Here is a 13,940-nt window from a genome sequence, read left to right as displayed (position 1 = left end):
CTCACTTGCCACCTATCAGGAATACTTTTGTTAGTCCTTAGAGAGAAACAAATATTTTGGAAAAAAGGTGAAAATTTAAGTGGAGGAAAAAGTACCTGTTATCTCCTTTGGAAGGCATTGCCACCTACAGCTATATGCATTACTTCTTCCTTGTCAAAATATTTATAACAAGGGTTTCTAGAAAAACTCCAAACCCCCATACTCTGTGCTCTGTGCTTCTCCCCTCTAACAATTCATTGCACTTATTACAAGTCAGTGTCATCTTGCCTGACTCATCTGGGCTGGTTTTCTTACTATATCCTCTCTATCCTGAGACCGGTTTCCTTCCCTGAGTGACTCAGTGAGACACTCCCACTGAGTGAGGTCAGATGAGGAACCTTCATTCCTTCCCAAGTCTCTTTCATTTGGATACCTCCTGTCACATCACCATTCTGGCTTCCAGCAGCCTTGTCTACTTTCTCCATTCTTCCTTCAATCATTCCTTTAAATTATCTTCTCCCCCAGGAAAATCCACATGTTGTCATACTTCTGTTTTGCTCTATTAGTGCTTCTTAATTTTTAAAGACTCATTTGAGATTCTTATGAAAGATATTGATTCTGCCCCAGAGAAATGTCATATACTTTTTTCTTAGCCTCAGAGCACCACCTGTTCGTGGGCCTTCAGGGGAAGCACCTTTGATCTAAATGTTTCTGGAGCACTGAACACCAGTGGATGTCTGATTCCCAGTGATGGAGTACCCCTGAGAGTTACTCTGTGTGGTTGGTGAGACCTCAGGGAGCCTGGCCATCACTCATGTTAACCTCTCTCCTCCCAGGCCCCAAAACTGTGGACAAACCTCCAGAAGAAATAAGGCATGGCCAACGGGAGAGGGGAGGAATTAGAAACTAATTCAATCTCATATTTGAGGCTTGGCAAGTGTACCTATGGGATTTCATGAAAACCCCTGAATCTTTTTCATTTCATTGCAATTAAGCAGACCCCAGCATCCTGGCTCCAGTAAGCTGCTGAGTTCTTGGTTTTATCGCCCATTTCCTTTCGCTTTGCCAGGACTAGCTCCTAACCTTGCACTGTTTCAGTGTCATGGAGGGCCCCCACAAGCATATTTGGGGCCAGGCTAGCGAGGAACATGTGGCTTCCAAAGCCATGGTGCTCAAGCACCAATGTGTGGTATAATCAAAAACATCCCACGATAATTTAATAGTTCCCACCAAGCACAGACACAAAGTCTAGCAATTCTTCCCTCCACATACTTAACCCTTAGAAGAGGAGAAAAAGGCCAAAAGAAAGGGGAAATTAATCCTGTATAGTTGCTACCCTGGAGTTTTTGCTTTTTATTTTTAGCTCTGATGTAGAGAGAAAGCAGCTGTGAACTTTGTAAACTTGAAGTAAGCAGAAATTTATATTAAAATGTCCTTCTTCATTTCTGACAGAGGGCAAGCAGGTGAGGAAGGGCAGAAGGACCTTCGCACACTGGGGAGGGCCAGCCCCACTGAGAGGGCTGTCCATCTTACAGTCCAAACAGAATGTTAGTCAATGAAAGGCCTTGAACAAGGTGCTGTACTTTTTAAAAAGTGTTTAAATCCAACTTTGATATACAGTGAGGCAATTGATTTAATTGAATATGAGGCCATGTCTCCTTCGAGAGAGCAGTCAGGTCCCTTTGCGGTGCTCTGCCTCTGGAGTATAGACATCAGCATCACCTACCAGGACATCAGGGCACATTCTGACCTGTAAGTGGAGTTCAGTAATTAGGCAAGTGACAAAATTGGAAGCATGAGCTTTGGAAAAACTGTCTTCCAGTTAGAAGTTTTGATTTTAAATTACAATAAATGTTCCTAAAATTAGTCATCCCTCATTGTCAAATTTTTCCATATCTGATAAGATCCACTGATTATTTGTCTGTCTGTGGTTTGTCATCGAGTCTACAGACTCACATACATCTGAGACCTCTGATGTTGAGGCTAGGCAATCTGTGGGAGTACAGACACTGCCCCTCCCCCCGCCCACACACACACACATACTCCTGAGACACTGAGCACATAGGATTATGCTGCAGGAAATATGGTCCCCAAACTTGACTTTGTTCTCTAAATCCCTGAGTCACAGACTCAGAGTGGAAAGCTCAGGATTCTTTTATTTGTAAAGGCTCCCCAGATCACTCTGACACAAAACCAGGAGCCACTGGTGGGCATGTCCTCATACTTGTGCCTTCTGTGGAGAAGCTTACTCTCAATGCAGTACCTGCAGAGAGGGTTGGACCAGATGGCTTTCTGTACAGCTTTGCTACATGTGGTATGATGTGCAGAAACCAGTCATCTCTTGGGGTTTCATTTTCCTTATCTGCAAACAAAAAAATGATAATAGTATCTGCCTTGTAAAGTTTTGTGCACATTGAATGAGTTAACATTTGAAAAGCATTTGGAATAGCAAGTGGCATATTGTGAGTGATGAATAAGAGTTAATTAGTATTTCACTTTGAGATGTAAGTTAGATGACGTAGAACTGATTGCACTGCCAAAGAAGCTCACAACTTTGAGAGAGTAAAGAGGGCTTTGGGCTAGGCCTGGTTGGGCAGGGTCTACATTCCACACAGGAAGAAAAATCCTCAGCAACAGTATGCCATTGGAGATATAGAGATGATAGAAAGGATAAAATTATGTACTCATTTAAGAATTAACTGACCCCGTAACAATCCTAATTGATAGCCAAATCAAATAGTAATTCATTTCAAGTAATATTTTCAACCTTCCCAACAGGCCTAACTCTGAACTCTGAATAGGTAAGAGGTAAATGTATCTTTTAGGTGGGAATAAGGGCTTTGTCAGAGAATACATGTCCACCCTCATCCAGGGTCTGGTATCCTAAATGTATGCATGTCCTAACTACTTAAGGACTGCATGGAGGAAACATAGATCCTATGACTAAACAACATGTACTTCTGCTCTTTCTGCCCACTGAGAAAGGGAGCCAGGAAGAGGTGGAACAATTGCTTAGTATGGATCTGGGCCAAGAATGAAATTTTCTACTCCAGACGGAGGGTTCTGGTATATGACTCAAACTCCACCTTTTTTCTAGTAGAGAAAAGTGCTCTATCAGATACAAAATATTTGATATATATTTATATACTACATAAATGGATATGGTATTTATTTATTAATTGACATATTTGATAATTATATAAAGCTTTATGAGACATACATACTATTCTATGTGATGGGAGGAGTTGGATCTGAGAACTTGAGCTTTTCAAAGAGACCATCATCATTTTCCCTTGAGATCAGGAACAGTACTTTGTTGTGAAATGTATCTTAAATGATAGCATTTAGCATCCTGTCCCAAATAAGAACAACCTCCCAAGTGAAAGCCAAGAAACTGAAACAATCATGACAAGAGAATGTGCTATATCAGATTATCTGAGTCCTATTTTTTTCTCTACTTTCTTTGACATTAAATACTGTCTGAGAAAAAAAATATGATTCAAAGTGAGCCATCTGTCTTTAGTTTCTTTTGGGGTGTGTTGCCACCAACAGTAATCAGCCTAATCCAAAAATCAGTAATTCTGTTATACTGATAGGGCCCTGACTAGAGGAAAATAAACTGAGAATCTCTATGTTTGCTTCCTTGGGCTCCTTAGAAACTTATAATTTGGCCCTCATCCCTCCCACATTCCTAGCATATTCAGTGCATGTTGACTGGGGTGGTTCTGACTGGAGTGCAGGCAGGCTTTCCTCTGGCCCCACCAGGATATGCCAGGCACAGGGAAAGTAGTGCGTGCTCTCACACTAGTCTCCTGTGCTCTCTCGAATCTTTCTAATGCAGTCTTCCCTTACTAGGCTGTGTGTTGCTTCAACCAGTTCCCTTTCTCCAGGGAAGTCGCTCCCACTCCCTCCAAGCCAGCTGGCCACCCAGCCACTTCAGCACTCCACGCCATCTATTTCTCAGCAAGAATTGTTCTACTTGGGTGGCTTAAAGTCATTCAACCTTTGGCCTTATTCCTATAACTCCACCCAGAGCATCTAGTAATTGCCCTGAAAGGCAATGCCCAACATATTAGATAACCTCCTTTTAATCTAGCCTCAACTTATTAATGTGTGTCATCTTCTTTTTAAAATTGAGAAACACTTTTCACAGAGCCTTCTATGGCTAAGAGGCCAAACTGGTGTATGACCTCCATCATAGAGGTGGCCAGACATACCCAACAATCATAGAGGTGGCCCGGCATTACATAGCCAGAGTTATAGATGTTTCCCCAGCAATTCCCATTAGCCTAGAACAGACCCAGAAAAACAGAGACTGAAGCAGAATTGGAATACTTAACTCAAAGTCCAATAACATTTTCCTCCTTCCCTCTTGAAAGTCATCTCCCTCCTGTCCTTTACTGTCTCCTAGGGTTTCCTATTTCCTAACTCCTTCCTAAATTACAGTAACATATTTATCCTGGAAATCAAACTCTTTCAAACCATTGTAGTTATTCTCTAAACATTTGCATTTTCAGATTTTTATCTCCAATCATTAAATAGAAGCTTTTTGTCTTGTTAAAAGAATGCCTGGTTTGAGGGAAAGATTTTGGATAAATCCTCCTTACAACTAAAATCACAAGAGTTCTTCATTCCTGCATCTACAAGAGCTGTAGGTGCTAGGACTGATTCTCCTCTATCTGCCACACTATGTCTTACCCTGATTCTCAACTTCCTCTCCATTCCTCCATCCAGAACTCTCCAGTGGATGTAGTGAAACAATCTCTCCCTCTCCCCACTTTGGCCAGTCCCCAGTGGGAGACCACATACCTGTGGTGCTACTTTGACAACCCTAGAGTCTTCCTACAGCACTGATATCAGCACAGTGGATGAAGGTGCCTAGAAAGGATAAGGAAAAGAATGTGAAGAATTCTGATGAATGTAGGGGAGGTACAGAAGGGACCTAGAGTAGGTTTAGTGTGGCTTAGAAAGGCCCAACTGATGGATAATGAGATGAAGAGCTCTGTTTTTGCACACTAGGAAGTGGCAACCACACACTATACCAGGAAAGGTAAAAAGACACCAGATCTGAATGCTACACACCTAATACAATAAGAAAAAACATTTAGAAGATGATTCATCTGTGTAAAATTTATCGATTATACTTATTTTGGTTAAATGCTTGTAATTTATGCCTACTTATCATGTAGCACAGAATGACTATGTACATCATGAAATGCATGTCAGATTAACTGTTTCTTTTGATTATAGTGGTAAATTCTACAAATATATGACCACTTGGTCTTTATAATTAGTTTCTTCTGTGGCACTAGCTACTCTGGCAGCATAGTTTTATTATGCATTTGTCCAAAAACAAATGAAATAAAATAATAAAATAAAATATTTTTAAATAGGATAAAATAAATAAAAAGTAGCATAAAAATAAAATAAAATAATAAAATAAAAAAGAGGGATAAATACTGGGCCTGTCCAAAAACCTCAAGTAACCAGGCCCCTGCCTTTCCTGCCTCCTGAAAAGGAAATCAAGTCCTAACAATAGGGCTACAGCTTTGTTCTGCTCACTTTCTTATCTGCAGTACTGAAAAAAGTCCTGAACACTGCAGGTATTAGTAAATATTTAATAAGCCAATAGTAAATGAATGACTGAAAGTAAAGGTAGACTCATCATAGGCAAGGTTTTGACAGCTCTGCTCTAACACCCCTGAGTACGTGTAAGATAAAGAATAACTTAGCACAGGTGAAAGTGGTCTAGATAGCCACCTGAGTTGGCACCCTGGCTCCATAAGGTCTTACTATTTTGTCCACATCATTCACCTGTTGGAGCCTCCATTTTTCTCTCAGGAATATGGAGATATTACTCACATCACAGAATTCATGGAAAATTAAATAATTTAAAAAACTGCAAATGCTAATGCTAAAGAAATTATATGCTTTCCTCACAGACCCTGTTTATTCATTTCAATGGGAATTTCCTATGCCAGGGTTTACAGTGTGTATTTTAGATCCTCTCTTCTATAAAGGGTATTTGAAAGAGCCACACTAGATAAGAGATAGAGTCCACAACTGGGCCTTGAATTTCTGAGAGAACTATCAGTGTTTTCAGAATTTTGCTTTTCAACTTACCAAACAGAGGAAAAGCACATGCGCCTGCTCTATACTAGGCATGTATATTGCCCACAGGCAGCTTCAGGCCCAGTCCAACTTTCCTCAGAGCAAAGTTAAGTCACAAACTGAATGCAACCCTCATCATGTCCATTCTTCTAAAAAAAGCCCAACATCTGGGCCTTCACATGGCTCACTAAAAGAATGTGTTCTGAAGCTGACCAGCCCCTGCTCCAGAGCCCAGTGAGCCATTTCTTTGTGGTCTTAGCTTACTCTTCTGTAATTATTGTTTAATTTTAAACATACTGTCCTTGAGACAGGGTGAGTGCTATGGACTGAACTCTGTCCCCCCGAAAGTCCATATGTTGAAGCCCTAACCCCCTGTATTTGGAAATAGGGCTGTTAGGAGGTAATTAAGATTAAATGAAGTTGTAAAGGTTGGGTCCTAACTTGAGAGGACTGGTGGCCTTCTAAGAAGAGGAAGAGAGGACAATCTCTCCTCCTCCACATGCACCTGGGAAAGACCATGTGAGAACACAGCGAGAAGGCAGCTATCTGCAAGCTAAGAAGAGAGCCATCACCAGAAATTTGACTGGCTGGCACTTTAATCTTGGACTTCCCAGCCTCCAGAACTAAGAGATTAATGTCTATTTTCTTAAGCCACACAATCTATAGTTATAACAGCTCACACTGACTAATAGAATGAGGTTTAATTAAACACTTTAGGCAAAGCTCCCACCTCACAGTAGGTGTTCTATAAAAGTTAGCTCTCTTTTCCCAAGCACAGTATGTGAGCATGATTTAACTTTGCTTTGATAAATCAAGATCACATAATGCCTTAGAATGTTGTTCTAAATAAAAAGTCTCCATATACTATAAAAGAAACTGTGGAAGGTGTGAAGATATTGTAATTAGACATCTATTGGAAAGCAAATTTCTCTTTCTTTTGCCCATAAAATCTCATTCTGCTTTTCTGCTATAGAGAAGTGTGACTCTACTAAATCAAGGATGTTTTTTTTTAATTAGAATAAAAGCTACATTTTTTTGAAAACAAGAATCCCATAGGCAGATGTGTATAACTTCCTCTTAGTGAATGTTCTCGACGTCAATATTCTTTTGATAAAGTTATTGTTGAAAAGGTTAATGGTGTGTTGTTGCCCCTCAAAGGGCTGGCCAGGAGCAACAATGTGAAGTGACCAGAATTTTCCTTTTGTCTGCCCTCAGCCAGCTCTGAATTGCTCCCTTTAGACACCCTCTGGCACCTAATCATCTCCTTCCCTCTGGAACTTAATATTCTAAAAGGGATGTAATGAATTAACCATCATTAAGAAATCATTGATATTTAAGGAGTTTGTCACTTCCTTCTAGAGAGGTCCCATTTCCACAAGCAATACATCCTTAAGAAAAATAAAAACCCTTAGATTATAAATGTCAATCAACCACTCTCAATAGGAGTAGCTATAACTCAGGATGAAGGGAGATGACATCTGATCACAGATGACCACCTTCTCTAGCATTCCTGATCCTGTTCTGCCAATGTTCATTACTCTTTCTCCAACAACACCTCAGCATTACAAGGAGGTGATAACAAAGGAGTTTAGTAGAATCTTCGCAAACCCCTTTCCCACAGAAGAGGTTCTGTCCCATTTCCCAAAATAAAAGGATGGCATAGAAGAACTGACAGACTCGAGTCAATGGCAGGCCCAAGGAAGAAATGTAACTCCCTCATTTCCAGGACTAAGCTCTGCTTTGGCCCCAGGTAGCAGGCAGTTTATAAATGAGGCAAAAGAGAGAGAGAGAGAGAGAGAGAGAACTTTAATGAACTGTTTTTGCCAAGTTTCAGGTCACCCTTATAGGCCACAGTAGTTGCTTTGAGAACTATTGTCAATAGTTGGTTAATCTTGGAAAAGTAGAATTTTCCAAGTAAATAATACAGTTCTGTTTGAGACAGAGTAACCATCAAGTCTGTGACACTGCAATATTGTGATTTATAAAAAAATAGATACTTGGTCATTCAGATAACCAAAATATATTTCTCATATGTATTTGTTCTTCATCCATAGGTTCTAGCTCAGGGCTCCTAAAATTCTTGGAATTTCCTAAATGTTGAGACTGAGGTGTCTTTTGTTATGTTATTGAGATGGCTTTTGGAAAGCACTTAAGGATGAAGGCTGATTGCCAGTGGAAGCAACAATGTGATTAGAGGATTGAAACTTTCAGTCCCACTCTCCTGACCTCAGGAGAAAAGAGAGGGGCTAGAGGTTGAACCAATTGCCAATGATTTAATTAATCATGTCTGTGTAATGAAACCTCCACACACACACACATACAAAGACAGGGTCAAGATCACTTTCAATTTGGTGAACTCATGGAAGTGCTGGGAGAATGGCTCGCCTAGAGAGAGCACGGAAGCTTCATACCCTTTCCCCACACCTTAATCTATGCATCTCCTCCCTTTGGCTGTTCTTGATGCTATCTCTGGGTATATAGTGTCAGAACTGAACTGAATATAGGACAATCTGCTGGTTCTGAAAATTGCTTATCGGATGGGGAAAGCAACCCCTCCCTACATTGGAATTGGTCTCAGAACTAAAAACGATCCCTTAATCTGGATTCATTTATCTGCAATGGCAACTCCAATGGCAAGAGATGCCAGCTATCTTGATTTAGGCAGGGAGGCATGGGTACCGATAGTGTTTAAAACACCAGAGGGCAGGCTTGGGCAGAGGGACATAACAAGGCTCATAAAACACAGAGCTGCAAAGTGGTCAGTACCACATAGGGTGCAAACAGAAAGCTAAAGGAGTACGTATAGCAGAAAGCACGGGAGGCCAAAAAGTGGGAAATGTTTGAAGAGAGACAATTATAGCAAATATGTTCCATGAGATATCATCTCTGCTGCCCATGTAGTTGCAAAGCTTCTATTCACGGTCAGGGAAGCAAATGACTAAGTAATTTTAACTTTCAAAGAAGCAGATTTCTTCATCACTTTGATATATTACAAATGCCACCAAAAAAGGACATTTAAAACCAGACTTGCTATTTTTTCAGAAACCCAAACCAAGCTAATGCCTCTATAAATAACATAATTAAACATCACCTAACATGTGATATTAACTACTAAGAGGTCATTCTAAAAGTAAATATTTACTTATAAAGAAAATAATGAGATTGGTTAAACCAATTTTTCAGGCCCAGTGCAGAAAAGCAAAAATCTGATTTATTTTTTCCCCTGTTCTGTTCTATTAAAATAAAATCATGCAGAAAGCAATTTTTCTCTGTGTGCATGTTTTATAAAGGTAGGGGATACTCTAAGTGAACAATTATCCAAATATGATGCCTACTGCAACTATTCAATGTGTGTGACAGAGAAGCTAATTTTCCTTAGAAGATCTCTTAAGATTTCTTCAATCAATGTTTTGCTAAAGCCTGCTAATGCCAGCTCAAGACCCTATAATGTATAACTTTTCACCACACCTCATTTAGTGACATCACATTGGTAGCTTGAAATGAGCCACAAAAACTAGCAAACTCTACAAACCAGGGCTGCTGGTCCCCAGAGATCTAACTGTTAAACATTTACCAGCATATCACTGGAAAAAGTTGTAGAGCTGAAATATACAAACTAAGGCTCTCTGCTTGTTTTAGTATGACTCAACTTAAGAGTGTTTTTCGTGTTTTTAAATGGTTGGAAGAACCACCCTCAACCACTACTATTAAACACAGAATGGATTTGGAGATTAACTCTTGCTGTAGATTTAATAATGTTTCTTAATAGTTCAACCTAAAATTACAAGGCAAAACAGTGCTTATATACAACACATAATGTAGAAAATTTGTTTCTTAATAGCTAACATTGTTTGAATTACCAGTCAAGATGCTTTATATACATTCTGTGTGTTAAAATTCAAAACAAGAAACAATATCATCATTCCCAAACAAATATGCAGTGGATATATATGTTTTGAGCTCAAAACACAGTTGAAGCAGCAATTCTTGCCCCTTGTTGCAAGTGCAAAGGGGATTTCTATATTTCAAAATACATTTAAGCTTTCTGGATCTGAAACAAGATGGTATTATACCCATTTTTCTCTGTTTATCTTCTCTAAATAAAACTAAATAACCCTGGAAATTATAAGCAGACAATGATAAAAAGAGCACTAAATCCTGGAAAGAAAGAGATGAGCTATCTAGATACTGCAAGACCTGAGGGAAAGCAATGTAGTTCCTTGGGCTCCTATTTATCTGCTTAGTCCTTAGACTAAGGGGCCCAAAGAGTTTGCAGCTCAGAACCACCAGCAGTAATAGACAAAAATCTTTTCTAAATTTCTCTCTCTAGTCAAGGACTGGGAAAGAGGAGCCCCAACAGAGTTCTGATGGGAAAGTCCAATTTTATCTCTGCAACTGGGGCATTCGCAGGCAGGCCAATTAACCTACAAAGCCAGTGTAAGGAAAGCCATCCATTGACCTGCCCTCCACCAACTGTGTAAGGAGATCTAGGTCCAGTGTGGATGGCAGCCATCTGTGAATTGCTTGGTGGTTCATGCCAGGTGGCCCTTGGTAGGGCATAGGCTGCAGCAGAATTTTGTCTGCAGCAGGGCCTCTCCCAGGAGGTCTTGGCCTGCACATCTGGTGGCCAGGTTTTTTCTGAGCTGGAGCACCAACCAGGGTCACATCCAAGGATGACACACCCAAAAGGCAGACAGAACAGGCACCAGAGCCCTGCTAAAGTGAATCCTGCTCTGTAGGGTCAGGCCCTGCACAACAGCTCCTCCATTGGTCACAGCCAGTCATCAAAACCAATGAGGCTGAGGGTCAGTCCCTCCTATTGACATGCAAACATTAACCAAGGATCAACCACAATCAGAAAGCACACACAACACATACAAGGGACATACCTAGAGCAATTGGCTCAGGAAACCAGGTAAGGCTGTGTCACTGGGCCCCACAGCACACCTACTATATAAGGCCACTCTACTAAGACTGGGAGACATACCTAATACATAGAATCAAATATAGGGAGGCAGCAAAGGAGGGAGACAAAGAAACATGTCCCAAAGGAACAAACAGAACAAAGCTCCAGAAAAAGAACTAAACAAAATGGAGACAAGCAATCTACCAAATGTGGAGATCAAAACACTGGTTATAAGAATACTCAATGAACTTAGGGGAAAAGTAGATTAATTCAGTGAGAACTTTAACAAAGAGATAGAAAACATAAAAGTGGAGATAGAAAACAAAAAAGAATCAGTCAGAAATGAAGAAAATAAAAACTGAAATGAAAAATACATTAGAGAGAATCAACAGTAGGTTAGATAAAGCAAAGGATCAAATCATGATTTAGAAGATAAGGTAGCAGAAAACACCCAATCAGAATAGCAACAACAACAACAAAAAATCAAAGAAAATGAGGATAGTTTAAGGGGCTTCCGGAACAACATTAAGTTTGCCAATATTCTCATCATAGGGGTACCAGAAGGAGAAAAGAGAGAACAAGGAATTGAAAACCTATATGAAGAAATAATGAAGTCAAACTTCCCAAACCTCATGAAGGAAGTAGACATACAAGCAAAGCCAAGGAAGTGCAGAGTCTCAAACAAGATGAAGACACATTATAATTAAAATGCCAAAGATTAAAGACAAGGAGAGAACCTTAAAAGCAGCAAGAGAAGAGCAACTAGTTACTTACAAGGGAGCTCCCATAAGACCGTCAGCTGATTTTGCAACAGAAACTTTGCATGCAAGAAGGGATTGGCAGGAAATATTCAAAGTGATGAAAAGCAAGGACCTAGAACCAAGATTACTCTACCCAACAAAACTATCATTTATATTCAAAGGACAGATAAAGAGCTTTCCAGACTAGAAAAAGCTAAAAGAGTTCATCAACACCAAACCAGTATAACAGGAAATATTGAAATTACTTCTTTAAAAAGAAAAATAAAAAATAAAAAAGATCAAAAATAAATAATAAAATGGCATCAACTGCATATCTATCTACAATTACTTTAAATATAAATAGATTAAATGCTCCAATCAAAAGAGTAGTTGAATGGATAAGAAAATAAGATCCGTATATATGCTGCCCATAAGAGACTCACTTCAGATCGAAAGACACGTATTTCATGAAAAAGAAAACAAACAAAAAAGCTTCAGTAGCAATACTTATGCCAGATGAAATAGACTTTAAAACAAAGATAAACTAAGAGACAAGGTAGGACCCAGTAATTCCACTTATGGTATTTATCTGAAGAAACCCAAAGCACTACTTTGAAGAGACATGAGAATTCATATATTCATTGCAGCATTATTTACAATAGTCAAGATTTAGAGGTAACCTGAGTGTCCATTAATAGATGAATGGATAAAAAAGAGATGGTATATATATACAGTGGAATATTACTTAGCCTTAAAAAAATGAAATCTTGCCAGCTGCAACAACATGGGTGAACCTAGAGGGTATTGTGCTGAGGGAAATAAGTCTGACAGAGAAAAACAAATGCTACATCATTTCACTTACATGTGGACTCTAAAGAACAAAATAAATAACAACAAAAAAAACTCATAGACGCATTTATTTCAGAACAATGAAAGTTTATTTTCACACAGAAACTTGAACATGAATATTTACAATAGTGTTATTTATAATAGACCAAAACTAAACAATATCCAAATATCCTTCAGTGGGGAAATGGTTCAATAAACTGTGGCACATTCATACAATGGAATATTACTTGACAATAAAAAAAGAACAAACTATTGATCCATACAACAATTTGGATGAACCTCAAGGAAATTATACTGAGTTTAAAAACCCAATCTTGGAAGGATGCATGATTCCATTTATATAACATTTGTGAAATAACAATTTTAGAGTTAGAGAATGGTGGTTACTAAGGATTAGGAATAGAGATAAAGGCATAGGTGTGGCTACAATCAGGAAGCATGAGAGAGCTTTAAAGTGATGATACATGATGACATCTTGATTATGGTGGTGGTTACACACAAAGTTACACATGTGATAAAATTGCAGAACTAAACACACATAGCTACACATACAAGTGCATATATAACTAGTGAAATCTGAATAGTCTCCATGGATGGTACCAATGTTAATTTTCTGGTTTTGATATTGTACTCTATTTATGTAAGATGCTAATACTGGGAGGGCTGAATGAAGGGTTCATGGGACCTGTCTATATATTTCTATTCAGCTTCCTGTGAATTTATAATTATCTCGAAACAAAAAGTTATTTAAAAAAATACTTATAAAAGCAATGAGATTGAGCATTTATATACTCAGATGTGCAAAGAAAAGTTAGTTTCATTGTTTTCTTAACCAATTGGTCTTATACTCAAGCCTCACACTGCAAGAAGATATCAAGAGAGAAAGACATTAAATATTCTAATTAAAAATGAGGGATTTTTTGTTTAAAAGAATAGCTATATAAGCATACAAGGTCCATATTTCTTATAGATGAATACTAAAGTATGTAGGACTTACAGTAACATGATGCCTGGGATTTACTCCAAAATAGTTTAAAAAGAAAAGAAAAGAATAAAGAAGAGGAAATGATAGATGAAGTGAACATTGAAAAATCTTGACAATTCTATAACCTAGGTATATGTGGTTCATTATACTATTTTCTGTATTTTTTGTATGATGTTTGAAAACATTCAAAAATATTTTTTAAAAAACTATTAAACTCTGCAATTGAGGAGCTTAAACCTAAACTTCAATAGGAAGTGATAAATTTGCAATATAATGACATACTAAAAGTCCATATCATGAGAATTTAATTGAATTCTATAAATGCCTCTCAAGTGATAAATATCTTCAGTTAAAATCATTTGCTCGTGGG

General features: G+C 38.6%; 1 long non-coding RNA gene across 1 annotated transcript; it reads right to left on the bottom strand.

Annotated features, from left to right (window-relative positions):
• Positions 1-1,342: 1,342 nt before the first annotated feature.
• Positions 1,343-5,377, bottom strand: LOC120592719 (uncharacterized). The gene is made up of 3 exons (XR_005650197.1): positions 4,789-5,377; positions 2,243-2,341; positions 1,343-1,729 (listed from the first exon to the last, which is right to left on the bottom strand). It is a non-coding gene; the product is annotated as an uncharacterized LOC120592719 (long non-coding RNA).
• Between the last annotated feature and the right edge of the window lie 8,563 nt (positions 5,378-13,940).

The sequence above is a fragment of the Pteropus medius genome, unplaced genomic scaffold (assembly GCF_902729225.1).
Source record: "Pteropus medius unplaced genomic scaffold, Ma_sr-lr_union100, whole genome shotgun sequence".
Lineage (NCBI taxonomy): Eukaryota > Metazoa > Chordata > Mammalia > Chiroptera > Pteropodidae > Pteropus > Pteropus medius.
Note: the sequence above shows the minus strand (reverse complement) of the source record. Positions and strands in the feature narration are given on the sequence as shown.